Source organism: Leptopilina boulardi, unplaced genomic scaffold (assembly GCF_019393585.1).
Source record: "Leptopilina boulardi isolate dan_hultmark-lab unplaced genomic scaffold, ZJU_Lbou_2.1 LbouV2_123, whole genome shotgun sequence".
NCBI lineage: Eukaryota > Metazoa > Arthropoda > Insecta > Hymenoptera > Figitidae > Leptopilina > Leptopilina boulardi.
Window position 1 is genome coordinate 1,710,789 of NW_026137667.1, and position 13,637 is coordinate 1,724,425.

A 13,637-nucleotide genomic window follows, 5' to 3' on the forward strand; every position below is an offset into this window, starting at 1 on the left:
TGTGCGAAAAATAAAATTAAAATAATTAAATTATCTGTCCCTTTGTTTTATATGATTTAGTAGCAATATATTTTTAGAATCTGGAAGAAAATTCCAGGTACTGGAATCTTTTATTTGATTTCGTTCAAGAAAAATTTGTAATGTTTTGTTTTGTAATCGATTATAAATTTATATTTCATATGTATGTACGCATATATCCTTTATTATAAAATAGATACATTGTCAATTAAATTATAATGGATTATAGAGGACTGTTTCGCCGTGAAAAGATTTAATAAAGGTATATTTTATTAGTGTTTGTGAATGTCCTTATCTAAAATAAACATCAGAATTCAAGATATCAAAGTTTCCTTCCAATTTAAAATCATTGCGCAATAGACGTTTCAATAGTCAAAGAAAATTGCCAGAAAAGAATTGGTGAAAATGTATATAATGAGTTAGTATGGGGAGAATGGTTTTCGTAATCCTAACAGAGTTTGTAATGAGGAGAAAAAAATTCGCGTTCGTTGACATTATCGAAATCGAAATAAGGCATCTCGGAGAAAAATTATACATAATAAATCAGTTAGTGGAAAAATGATCCGTGAAATCTTGGAATATTATTAGCCACACAACTGTTGCATATAAGCAGTGTTCGATTATGTTTCACTTATACATACTGTTTTCCACCTTTTACGACATGCCATTTGGTTTAAGTTACGATCGCAAATAATACTGTAATACGGTACTACTCAAGTACATTGTATATCATCACTGAAGTGTCAGAAATTAGAATATAAACGTTCTTAATAACTTTTCAAATCGATTCATCCAACAACTGATGACAATATACTTCTTTTAAACTCTCGAGTTTATTTAGAAATATTTTCAAAACGCCCCGATTATTATCATTGAACGGTATCGTTCCTTAGTATACATAAATCTAGTTAATTTTACCACAGCACGCAGTCACAATTCAGCGATACTTTATGTACTTTATTTGAGCCTGAGGAAACAGGATTACATAACGAGAAAGTATAATCCCTCCTCTAGGTTGTATTGGGCAGTATGTACTAAACATAAACACGAGATAAATGTGAAAAATGACCTTTTCAAAAAATTATTATTTGATTAATTGTTAAAGGTAACATATTATGACAGTGTGATGCAATTTTTATGAGCCTAATGATTCAACAGTTATTACCCAGGACAAGGATTGAAGAAAAATTATCGAGTGAATTTTTTATATATTTAATTTTAATATTGATTTAAGTTGTATATGAGTATAATAATATTTTAGAAACGGGTCATTTCTGGAATAAATTTTTTCATTTCTATATAGTAAATAGAATTTGATTTCTTTTTTTGATTTATATTTAATGGCATTAAATAAATTTAAGCAACTGATTCAAATAGTTAAATTCATTGATTTTCTGTAAATAATCTTTTATTTTAATCAGTAACATCAGATTAAATAATATATGTACTTAAAAGAAAAGTAAATTTGAGAAATGAAAAATTTCGTTATTATCGCCGTGGCGTTCCCGGCTTCAGAATAGGACGCCTGTAACCCACTGCATGTCGTAAAAGGCGACTAAAAAGGGCGCGGAGGATCGTACCCTTCTAGCTAAGTATCACTTTGACTTCGGTAGCGGAACCTCCGCGTCGTTTCCGCTGGGGACAATTCTTGTCCTCGCTAACTCACGACCACTCCTGTTGGGGTGTTATCGGAACCGCCACTTCATTGGGCACCCTCTTCTTGCACTCTAGACATCGCCTATCTTCTGGTAAAAAAAAAGAAGCCTTCACAAGGAATTATATGTCGTAAGAGACGTTTTTCCATCCCCTTAGTACCTTGCGGTCAAAGTAGCGGTAAAGATAGCCTTCATAAACATCTAGGATTATGTAATTTGCAATAAAAATTATTCTAAATCTACAAAAACTCTATATGAAATTTAGAAAAATAAAAATTTGGTATCTGAATGCACATAATTGTTTGCATTACATGAATAATTCAAAAATTGCAATTTCTTATCAGTTATATTTGAGACAATTAAAAAAGTGAATTGCGGATTAAAATCGTTAATGAAATAATTCTGTCTGGAAACAAGGCTGAAAGTGAAGGTGAGCGAGTCTGTCTAGAACATTCGAATCACCGTTAAATGAATGCGTCAGTGTGATGTCTGTTACAGGAGTTGATTTTAAACTTATCATGAGAACATTGAACGCATCATTGTACACACATATAACGGGACAGTCAATGATTCCTCCCGATATAATTGCGTGATTCCTCGACAACAAAACATCATTTGTGAGATTAATGGTATATTACGTAACAAGTTACTTATATTTATTAAACTCTCTTTGTTAAATGTGGGCGAAGAAGTATTAAAATTGCATTCGGCTGAAACTATTCAAAACATATAGTTTTGAGTAAAATTTATTGTGTCAGGGTTATTTCGAATCATAAATAAATAACAATTTTTGAAATTTGTCTTTAGAACCAATAAATATCAAGATTTTTCAAAGATCAGAAATTATTATTAGATATTTATAATTAGAGTATCAATATAGTATTAAGTACAGTGGAATTTTGTAATTTTAATCATTCGGTGGATTATTTTTATCTACGACGGATAATAGCGTTGCATCTTATTTTAATTCATTTTAGGATGGAAATAATAAATATTAATTCTCCAAGTCAAGGTGTTAAAAATAGAAACATATAGATATAGATAAACACATAAATTCTCTTTAATTGGGATTTTGCAGTCCTTATTTCTTTAAAATGCAAGTAATGTTTTGTGTAAAGAAATGAAAAGGACCTTCACCTTGGTTCATGACCGTGATTGGGATCAGGGTTGATATTTATGGGCAGAATCAGTTTTGCGATGGGTGACTTCATTTTTGTCATGTTTTTACGGTTCGGCAGATGCAGTACAGAATATTTGCATGAATAATTGCCTCTTTCGCATTCCGAAGTGATTTCACCATCGAATACACCTTCACTTTGTTATTTGAATTCTGGCAGTAGTTTTAACAAACTTTACGATCAGATGTATATTCGTCACACCTCTGCATTTGTGCTCGGCCTAAACCAGTCCAGGTTAAAATAATAAATTTTTTACCACCATGGTACTAAAAATTAAAAATAATAATAAAATTAAAAATAATAATTTTAATAAAATTATTAAAATTTTTGAAAGAGTAAAAGAAGAAAATTTTAGGAAATTGTCAGTTAACAATTTGTTTACGACAATTGTCATTAAATAGAAATAAATCAAATTTAAGTGTTTGGAAAAATAAATGTTTCTCAATAACTTAGAATGACATCATTTTTTTTATAAAAATATATGAATTTACTTTATTCTTAATATTATGAATGTAATATATAATTTAGAAATAGAAAATGTTACTGTTGTGTTAAGTATTTTGATCTTGAAAGCAGAAACTACTCCAGCATAATTTTTACTATACTACATTTATTAAAATTGTTCTTTAAAATATTATATATAATTTAGAAAAGTTATTGTACTAAGATCTTTTGCAATCTCTTTATATTGACTTCATGAGCCATATAAAAAAATATATAGTACAGAAAATATTTATTTGAGACTTTGCAGTTATTGAAAAAGTGCCATTAAAAGTGTTAATTCAGGGGAATTAGAGTCGAAACCCTTTATTCAACAATTGATAATTTTTCCACGTAACTGTAAATGTTCTTTGTACTTTTCGTGATTATAACATGGTATCGACCTAATAATATAGGAGGAGTTAAATTCCAGTGTAGAGGCGTTACATGGGAGCAAGAAGTGTCAAGGAGCAAAGCTGAAAGTGAAGGTGAACGAGTCTCCCTCTGCAATGTTTGAAGTACATACAATGTGGGATTTTTTCGAAATTGAAGATTGTTGAATGAAAATTTGAAATTTATAACACTTGCGTCAAGAAAGGCCGAAGTTTCCTTTTGTTGTTCCCAGAGCGGTTCATAATAATAAAAGACCCAAAGTGGGTGGAGAGCTAGTATTTATTTTCTTATTATGATCAGCATTTTTCTGAAACTTCATATGCTTCAATAATTACAGACTTGCGAATTATGTAATAGTTGTGTTTTTACATAACTAGTTATTACTTTTCAAGAATGTATATTAAAGTTCCTTGTTTCTAAATGTAACCTAATTATGCATTAAAGAAATACATATATATAAAAATTTTTTATGTATATCCTTTATAGAAAATTGAAGAGAAAAAGGGTGTTTTTAGAGAGATTACTTTAGTGCAATTATTATTAGTTTCATGCAAATATAATACGTGCAATATATTTTTGAAAGGTGTTGAAATTCTTGATCAGTTTTACTCTTTGGAGTACTTAAATCACAGATTTATGTTTCTCTACATTGTATAATTTACAGACGTTCAAATAAGATAATTTTCAGCTATTACAAATTTCAACAATTTATTTTGATTTTATAGTTTAGAAGCATTTAGATTCTCTTTAGATTTGATGATATTCAGAGAAGATTTAGCAAAGTTTAAGAGGAGATGAAAATTTTCTCATACAGAAAAAGACAAATTGGACATTTCTGAAATACTTTTCCTAAACATTTTCTCAAGTTTCGAATTCATCTTACATTTTTTCATTCGATTTGAGAAACAATCTTTTTTTTCCCTTCTATTTCACAATTTGCACATTTTTCTTTTATTGTTCTACATTTTGCACAACATTTACTACATAATAAAACATCTCTAGAATTCGAGTAATGTTTTATTTTTTTTCTATTAATTATTCTCCAGTGCATTCTTTTGCTCGCGTGCACGCATTTAGACGTAACAAGTGCAGAGTTATGTGAAGATGATGCACTGGACGACGAAACTATCCATACAGTTGGTGGTACTTTTTCCTGAGACTCATAGATGCACATATATTACTTCTGTGCGTGTATAAGTGTGCTCGAGAGAGGTGAAAGGTGCTCTTCTTACGTGATTGTACAATACTGTGCTGAATGCCCTTTCGACTCTAATAAACCTGCGACGTAAATCTGCAGCACTTCCTTATGCCTCTTGAGTAGTTTCTCAGTTATCGTTGTTGATGGGGAAACCCCGCAGAATATCTAACATGATATTTCACATTTTAAAATGAGAATCTCAAGTTCACTTCTTTAAAACCGACTTTACTACTAATAACTTATATAGTCTATAATAAATCATCATCTCTTATATATATTGAACTGTTACAATATTCAACTATAGAAGTAATGACAACATTACTGTTTTCAAGACTCAGTTACTGAAAATTTGTAATTTTTAGCAAGTAAATTACTTATGTCCCACTTATTACTTCAAAGGGAAGTCACCTAATTTACAACGAACAGGTGATGTTGCCTATTCTCTTTGTGAAAATTCTGTATAAAAGGACCACACATATGCCAGGAGAGTGCAGTTCAGATTTTGGTACCAGCACGTCATCTTCACATACGAAATTTTGTAGAAGTACTGTTACTCTGCCCAATTTCATACTCAAGTTCGACTTAGAAGAATTTCCAAGTCAAGTGTTAAAAGTTTCTACATCAAGAAGAATTCATCCAAGTATTCAAGGCTTTGACTTTGCCATAATATTTGGAAATCATCTTTTCTTCCTATTCTGGAAGAATTAATTGCTTGGGTTTTCGTCACGGTTAAATTAACTCCGAACCTGTGATCATCACCTGGGTTTTAAATGAAACAGAAGCTTCTCTGATGTATTCCATTTGAATCTCGCCAATCCCATGATGCTTCTAGAAAAATATCGTACTATGTAGGCAGATTTTTTAGGCGGAAATTTATGTGGAGATTTGAAACAATCCGGCAAGAAATTCATGTGGAAATTTTTCCATCTTTTAAACCGTATGTGATTCTGAGAATTAAAAAAAATGTGAAATGGATAAAATCCTATCATTTTGAAAGGTTACTAAAAGGAAAAATAAAATTGGAATGTCTATAAATCGAATACGAAGAAAATCACTTAAATTTGATGCGAATTCAATAAGAACTAATGGAATGGTATGTTTGTACACGTCGTATGAGTGCAAGGAGATAAGTACGTTTCGTATCAAGAAGACCGACGGGATGAGTTTGATTGGGCAATCTTGAGCTTGCAATGCAGGCATGCGGAGCTGAGTATTCGATGAAGTAATGCGGTAGTAATAATGAAGTAACTGAATGCTAGTAAGATAATAGTAACCGATGTACAAGTACTGTATGTTGAGTGCACAGTACGATAGAAACAAGCAGAATGCGATTATCATAGCAGTTCGAAATGTTCTTGCGCACATTTGCTATAAGAACCAACAACGGCGTCAACAATCCGAAACTATAGCTTGAAATGATCCTAGCTTCGGCTAACAACCTGCAATTCCTATAGATCGATAGCATAATTAATTTTTGAAAAAAACTATCCAATGATTACTGGGAAATAGTTAAAGCATTATCAATTTTCCCTTTTTCTACGAAACTTAAATTTCCTCATGGTTATGAAAGCAACATTCTTTCTTTCAATGGATCATAAAATGTTATTATCATATTAAGTTGTTTTTTTCTATTATAAAAAAGAAGATATTTGTTTAGTTAGTGCTTCTGGCTATGGTTATTATTTGCTTGCATTTAATAACAAAAAACAAAATTTATCTCAATATAGTGCTATTATTTAAAACTTAATGTCTCAAACAATTAATTTCTTCTGCTAATTTATTTTAAGAAAATAATGTCTGGCAAGTAAAAGAAATTTTACTAACTTGTCGAATTTTTCTATAAATCTACTAAAGTAGTTTCTAGAATGGTCAATGTAGAGATGATGAGAATGTCTTTTTTGATTTCTGTCTTCATGTTTCAATAATAAAATTAAAATAATTTGGGATTGGAAATCCTATCATCATCTTGGCATATGTTAAAGGAGAGACGGAACGGTTTTGCGGTTTTCAATAAAAAATAAGGAATTGTATTGACAAAAAATATTCTTAATTATTTTCAGTTTTTAATGACCTAAGCAAAAAAAGAAACGCTCTCATAAAAAGATTCTAACTTTAAACTCAACATTTTATGATAAAAGAAAGTAGTATTTAAAAAGCCATTACAAATTTTAATTTATGTTCATAATAAGACAGGGCGGATGCAAAATTCGACTGGGTGAACCACATTAAGTGGATGTCCTCGTCCTACAATAACTGACCATTTCCAACACAGAACTATATATATATTTTTTGCTCTGTATTCCCCCATCCAATCATTCCAAACAACATTTCTTAAAAATTTTTCCCTCAGGAAATAATGTTACCGTTTCATTACAAAACCTTTCTTTTGCAATAACTACCTACTCTTTAATTAAACAATTTAATTATGACATGAGAAATTAAATTTAGCAATTTTTAAGTTTCAAGCACAAAATATCTTAGCAGATTTTTTGTATTGTATAGTCATTTAAGTTTAAAGATTATATATGTGTATAAAAGTTTTAAGAATTTGCTTCCTTATAATGTTATAATATGAGTAATTTTCAGGATAAAGTTAAAAATTATTAATAATTGCCAGTTCAATTAAGACTCTCCGTATGATTAATTAATGAAAACGTATTATTTTGCAAGAAAAAAAATTTAATTTCGTCTGCATCTGAGAAAGAAATAGTTTCTGAAACAACTTTCTCTTATTGGAGAAAATCGGAACACTTTATATTTTAAATTTGTGGAAATCTAATGAATTTATAAAAAATTTGAACAATTGTACCCTGTATAAAAAAGGGAACATTGGTAAGAAATTGTTTATTAATAGTTCTAACAAACTTGTAACATTAATTAAAATACTATTTATATTCGTGTTTGACTATATTGATTTTTTTAATTTTCTTCTATTGATCAAAAAACTGCGTTGAATGATAATTCAATGCGAGAAATGTATCAATCAAATTGTGTTTTTTTATTTTCTTCTATTGATCAAAAAACTGCGTTGAATGATAATTTAATGAGAGAAATATATCAATCAAATTGTTTTTTTTTAAATTTCTTCAATTGATCAAAAAACTGCGTTGAATGATAATAATTCAATGAGAGAAATGTATCAACCAAATTGTTTTTTTTTAAATTTTCTTCTACTAATCAAAAAACTGCGTTTAATTCTCATTAATCTGAATAAGTGAAATTTTTACATTTTTAATGTCTGAACTAATTTTCAACATATCAATAAGTGAAATCCACTTATAAAAAAGTTTTAAAATTTTTTGAACCTGCAAAATCTTTATTCTTTTTAATTTGTGAAAGCTTTTAATTATTATTTATAATACATTATAAGTTAATTGTAATTGGCATTTTTTAACTTTTTTTTCATTTCATTTTAAATCTTGAGTTTTTTTCAATAACTTGAAATGAGTAAAATTTCACTTATTCAGATTTAGAGAGTACTAATTTAAATATTTCTGCAAAGTACAATAATTACCACTGATTAAAATTCGTCTACAATATAATTTGAATAAATTCATATGAATGACAGTTTGTAACAGTAAAAATAAGAAAATAATTTTTGGTGTATGCGTCTTGGTATATGTGTCTGATTAAGGTAGATGACGTGAATGAAGCAAAAAAGAAGACCGATTGAGCAAAAGCTGAAAGTCTCGTTAGTTTCTTCGTCCCGCACGTAACCTCTAAAAGGCCGGCGGGTCAAGTGTCTTCTTACAGTGTTGTGAAAAAATAAAACTTTCATTAATTGATGTCAGAGACCTCACGTCATGTCTGTCGAACTATTGACATCCTCGACCTATTACCTTTCTATAACTTCATCTCTTCTTCCTTTTGTAATTAATCGACTCTATCGCAATCACTAATCATTCACAGTTGTGTCAATTACTTCTTCATCTTAACGACAGTAATTACAGACTTTTATGCAAGACTCATTTTCTGGTGTTTCTTTAAGGGAGTTTACTTTATAAACTTTTTTTATTCGCAATTAAGTGTTTGAGGAAAGCCATTTTTTGCGTTATTTGCTAATTCAAACTGGAATTACTTAAATAATTTGACGCATATTACATTTAAAATTAAATTTATTTTTATCACTAGTTAGATAGAATAAAAATTATTTATATGTTATGAATGAAATAACTGGTTTATTAATTAGGTATTGAATTCGAGATTTCAATTAAAGTGCCAGTCTTGAAAAAAAAAGGTTTAAAAAAAATTTCTCTTACTCGCATATTTACATAAGAGCAGTTAATTTTAACACTGGATGAAATTTTGTAAGTTAGAGTGAACATTAGTGGAATTCTTTGATAAAATCCGCTTCACGCTTGACGGAAGAAGTTTGCTCGCGATTTGCTTGTGAAAGAAACGCAAAACGCACCAAGTTTCAAAACTTTTTGGTTACAGTTGGTCAGTTGCGAATACACTGCGAGAATTATTTATGAAATTTCGGTTTCTATGAAGGAATCCGAAATATTTCTTTACTTTCCAATCATTTATTCAACCATTTATTTCCTTTAATATCTCGGATAGAAGTTCCTGTTTTATTAAGATAGAGGAAGATACCAAGGAGCCCTGTCAATTGAGATTTTGTCTGAATGGCAAGTGACATTTCACATGTACTTTCACATTTTAAGGCCATTCGCTATTCCCCCTTGTACAATGACTTTGTTGTCGTTGATCGAATAATTCGAAAGTTTGATTTTTAGAACTGTGACGATACCTTTTGCAATGTCATTTGCAATATTTTAACATCATAAGACTACAATAAATCAAGCGGTTTTAATTCAGCAAGAAATGAATTTGAGTAACAAAACTTGTAAAAAAGAGCATTGAAAAATTTCTCGAATTATAATACTTTGAGACAAATATTTTTTTTAATCAAGCAATTTTAAAATCGAGTTCGACTATACACGAAGAAAATAAATTCTTGTGGCTGCTAAAAGCGCGATCAAATAAATTGCTCAAGGTATCGTAAACATCACCTATAATTTGATTGCTTCTTAGGCCCCTTTCTTTAGCGCACTACTTTTAATGCACATCATGGAAGATTTAGTCATTCATAAATTGGATTTTATTTCGACGCAAATTAAATTCGTAAATATGTGCACAATACATTTACATGCATTAAAAATCCATTGGAGTTTCATTTGCCTAAAGAGATAATTACTTGCGCTGTCTGCAAATAATAAATTCTCAAACATTAAAAAAAAACAGTATCCCTCTAAAGAAGATTGTGTAATTATATTCGACCGAATGATTTGTATACTTGTAAGTATAAAAAATGTAGGCAGTTGCTTTCTTTTTGCTTTCACGTTGGAAAAAGTTTGGCTAAAATTACTAAACCTGTTTTAGTTGACGTGACATTTTTGAATTTACAACATTACAAAACACATTGTAAACAAATTGTACCATTCATGATATATAAATTGCTATACCATTCAGGATTATAACATTAGACCAATATTAATTAATTCTTGGGATATCCCACGTTGTACCTATTTTGTTCCTACGTCGATTTTATATTTACATATCTACTTTGAACCTGTTATGAATCTAATTTTGAACCCGCACATTGACTCTACTTTATAACAATAGTTATTCCAGTAGTTATCCGAATAATTATGCCAATCATTATTTCCAGTAATTATTTTTCATAAGGGATATAATAAAACATTTGATATTCATCGGCAGTTAGAATTGCATAAACTGCTACAATGATTTTATATTTCGATATAATTAATAGGGAAAATGCACTACTATAATTGTGGATTATTTTATAGTTTCTCATTTTTTTTTTCTAATTCCAATTAGTTCAATATCTTCATTTAAAAAGATATTTGATAATTGTTTACACTTGATAATGTTCTATACTGTAAAGTTGACAACTTGAGCGTATAAATTGTGCGGAAGAGATTTGCAGAAAGAGAATATAATACTGTCAAGAAGTTTGACTCTTTGAACGCGGAGACGAGCAATCGTCGTTGGTTAGAGGACGAAGTCGTGGTAAATGTCACGAGATTCACACAGGCCATTACGCGCAACGTTATATCATTGCTTTAGTGCGCTTCTTTTTCTTGTGCATCCTAGATATGCAATATCCTCGAATGTGCGTTTTAAGTACGTACTCAAGATCCAAAGTCGTAATGCATATCTAAATTTATAAGAAGTAAGTTATCCTTAAAATATTATACATCATTGAGGTACAATATCTGTCTTACTAACAACATAAGAGTTGTGAGCATAAACTAATTGTAAGCTGATAACAGTATATCGACTTAACGAGAAATTCTATTTTGAAAGAACAAATAATTGTATTCAGATTAATTGCTGTTCTATAGATTTATAAATTTAAAGTCGAAGCAATTTTTACATAGAGCCTCAATGGAAAAATTGCATCGACTTTGACCTGCCCTTAAAGAATGAAATAGAGGTGGTTTTTAAAAATAGGAGGATTTTAAAATCTGAGAATGATGTATGTACATGATCAAAAAAGGGGATGATTTCACCCCTTTCCCCACATGTATAGGGTGAAAGAGTGTATTTCTTGTTTCTTATAAAGTAGAGAATTGATTTGTGAATTTTAGGTTCCCTATTGGGTCGAAAAATCGACTATTTTTAACATTGTCCTTTGATTTTGTTTTACACTTTTCAACGAATTTCTTGTCATCTGCTCAAAATCCTTATAAACTTTATATACACGTACATATGAATATCAGATTGACTTACTATCCAAACGAGTTACAGTGAAAGGTTTTGTCGCCTTATATTCGAATTACGATTCGTTATACTGCACATACGAGTCTAAGTATATCTAACCTCGAAGTCATAGAAATGATTTCTTCACAACGTATTATTGTCGACAAACAAACGGGGTCCATATTGCAAGTGTTGAGCATTAAGGTCGTTTGAAATTCTATTTAATTTCCCATTCTCTAACCCCGATTGAAATAGATATTCTTGATCTCACTTTTCACCCACCACTAATCCATAAATAAAAATATATGTATAGATACATGATAAAATCATACAAGCATGTGAAGAAATGTTTGAAAATTAATTTCGATCGTTATATAGAAATCTGCATTTTAAAATATCACTTTTCACAATATATGGTTAATGGCCCTATTTCACATAGATAAAGAGAGTTATTAATTATATTGTATTATTAAATGAATTAACTAACAAAAATGGTCCAGATCGTTGCAATATACCATGACATGTAGTATTTCAGTTACACTATCAGAATTTATATCTTATCGAAGGTCATCAATCAGATTAAATATTAAGAGTCATTGTACTTAATTTCATTGGAAAATAGGGTATATGTAAAAGAGTTAGAGGTGTAAAGTCCTTTATATTCTGATAGATTATTATTAATTGCGCTTTATCGTTATTTATTAATCCTTTGTTTCACCAAACCTTGAAATAATTACAAGTCATGATTTAACGTATTCAACATAATTCTTCCCTTATTCTATTAACAAAGAATTTAAGTATAATTTCGCTTTCGAAACCAACGCAGTGACTAAAGAGATCCCTACACAGCACCGAAACTTTGCTAATTTATTAAAGATTTACTTGCAAACTTCGGAGTATTTAATTGCAAAGTTTGGTGTATGGTCATGGTAAGCTTACAGTAAGCTTACCCTGTAAGCTAATAATAATTTTTCTCGATAGTTGTAATTCAGATTTTGCGTAATTCGCGCCTCAGGTCTAAGGAGACCTCAAAAGTCCCGTATAGAAGCAATTATGCGTAAAAACCGTCACGCCCCATGGCGGCATATACTCTCATTTTGTATTACAGATATATGCACGCATTTCTTCTTTCAGGGCACCGTCCAGAGATAATATTTCAGCCATATTTATTATACCGTCAAACGTTTGAAAGTAAAAGTGCATTAACAGAATACATGTTTATCTTTCGTACAAAAATAATTTTCTCATTCAAATTATTATTCCATGTGTGTTGATTGGATTCACATTCTTTGTTTATATGTATTAATATTTCTTCGAGTCATTTGTAATAAATTAATAATCGATACAAAAGATCGTATAAAGGAAAAATAAAAATTATTTTACTATATATTAGTTCGAATACATTTTGTTTGTTTTTATAATCTATACATTTAGCAATTTATTGCTTTAAGGGGGAAATTTTTAATAATAATTAATTATCAAGAAAATAATTTTAATTAAGAATATTTTTAGACTGATGTTATTTGCCGTTGAAGTTTTATCATAAAATTCATAAATTACTTAATAATTACGCCAATAAAACACATCTGTCTAAAATACATCTTTTAGTAATTTATTTTCATACTTATTTTCTGCCTAATTATGAAATATATAATTTTTAGTAGTACAGTTTTTCTCCAGAAATGTGTTGGTTTACTTGGACGACTTCTTCGGTATAAGAAACGGGCTTGAAGACCTTTAAAAGCATATAAATTACAACTCATACAAGTCCTTTATCGACATTATGTTGTGAAAGTCCTTTTTTGCCAGATGTTTATGTCCATAACGGCGAAAACCTTTCCGAACTAGTTTATGAATTTAAAAAATTTACTGATAAGAAGGTGTAATTATAGATATATGTAAATAGATAAAATAAAAATAAAGAAAATGATGATGATGAATATGGGAATATGGCAAATATAAAAATTTATCAGAAATTAGATTAAT

General features: G+C 29.5%; 1 protein-coding gene across 1 annotated transcript in view; it reads left to right on the forward strand.

Annotated features, from left to right (window-relative positions):
• The window catches only part of LOC127288355 (uncharacterized), a 49,026-nt gene that overhangs the window by 25,124 nt on the left and 10,265 nt on the right, over window positions 1–13,637 (forward strand). The gene's annotated exons all lie outside the window — the stretch shown is intronic.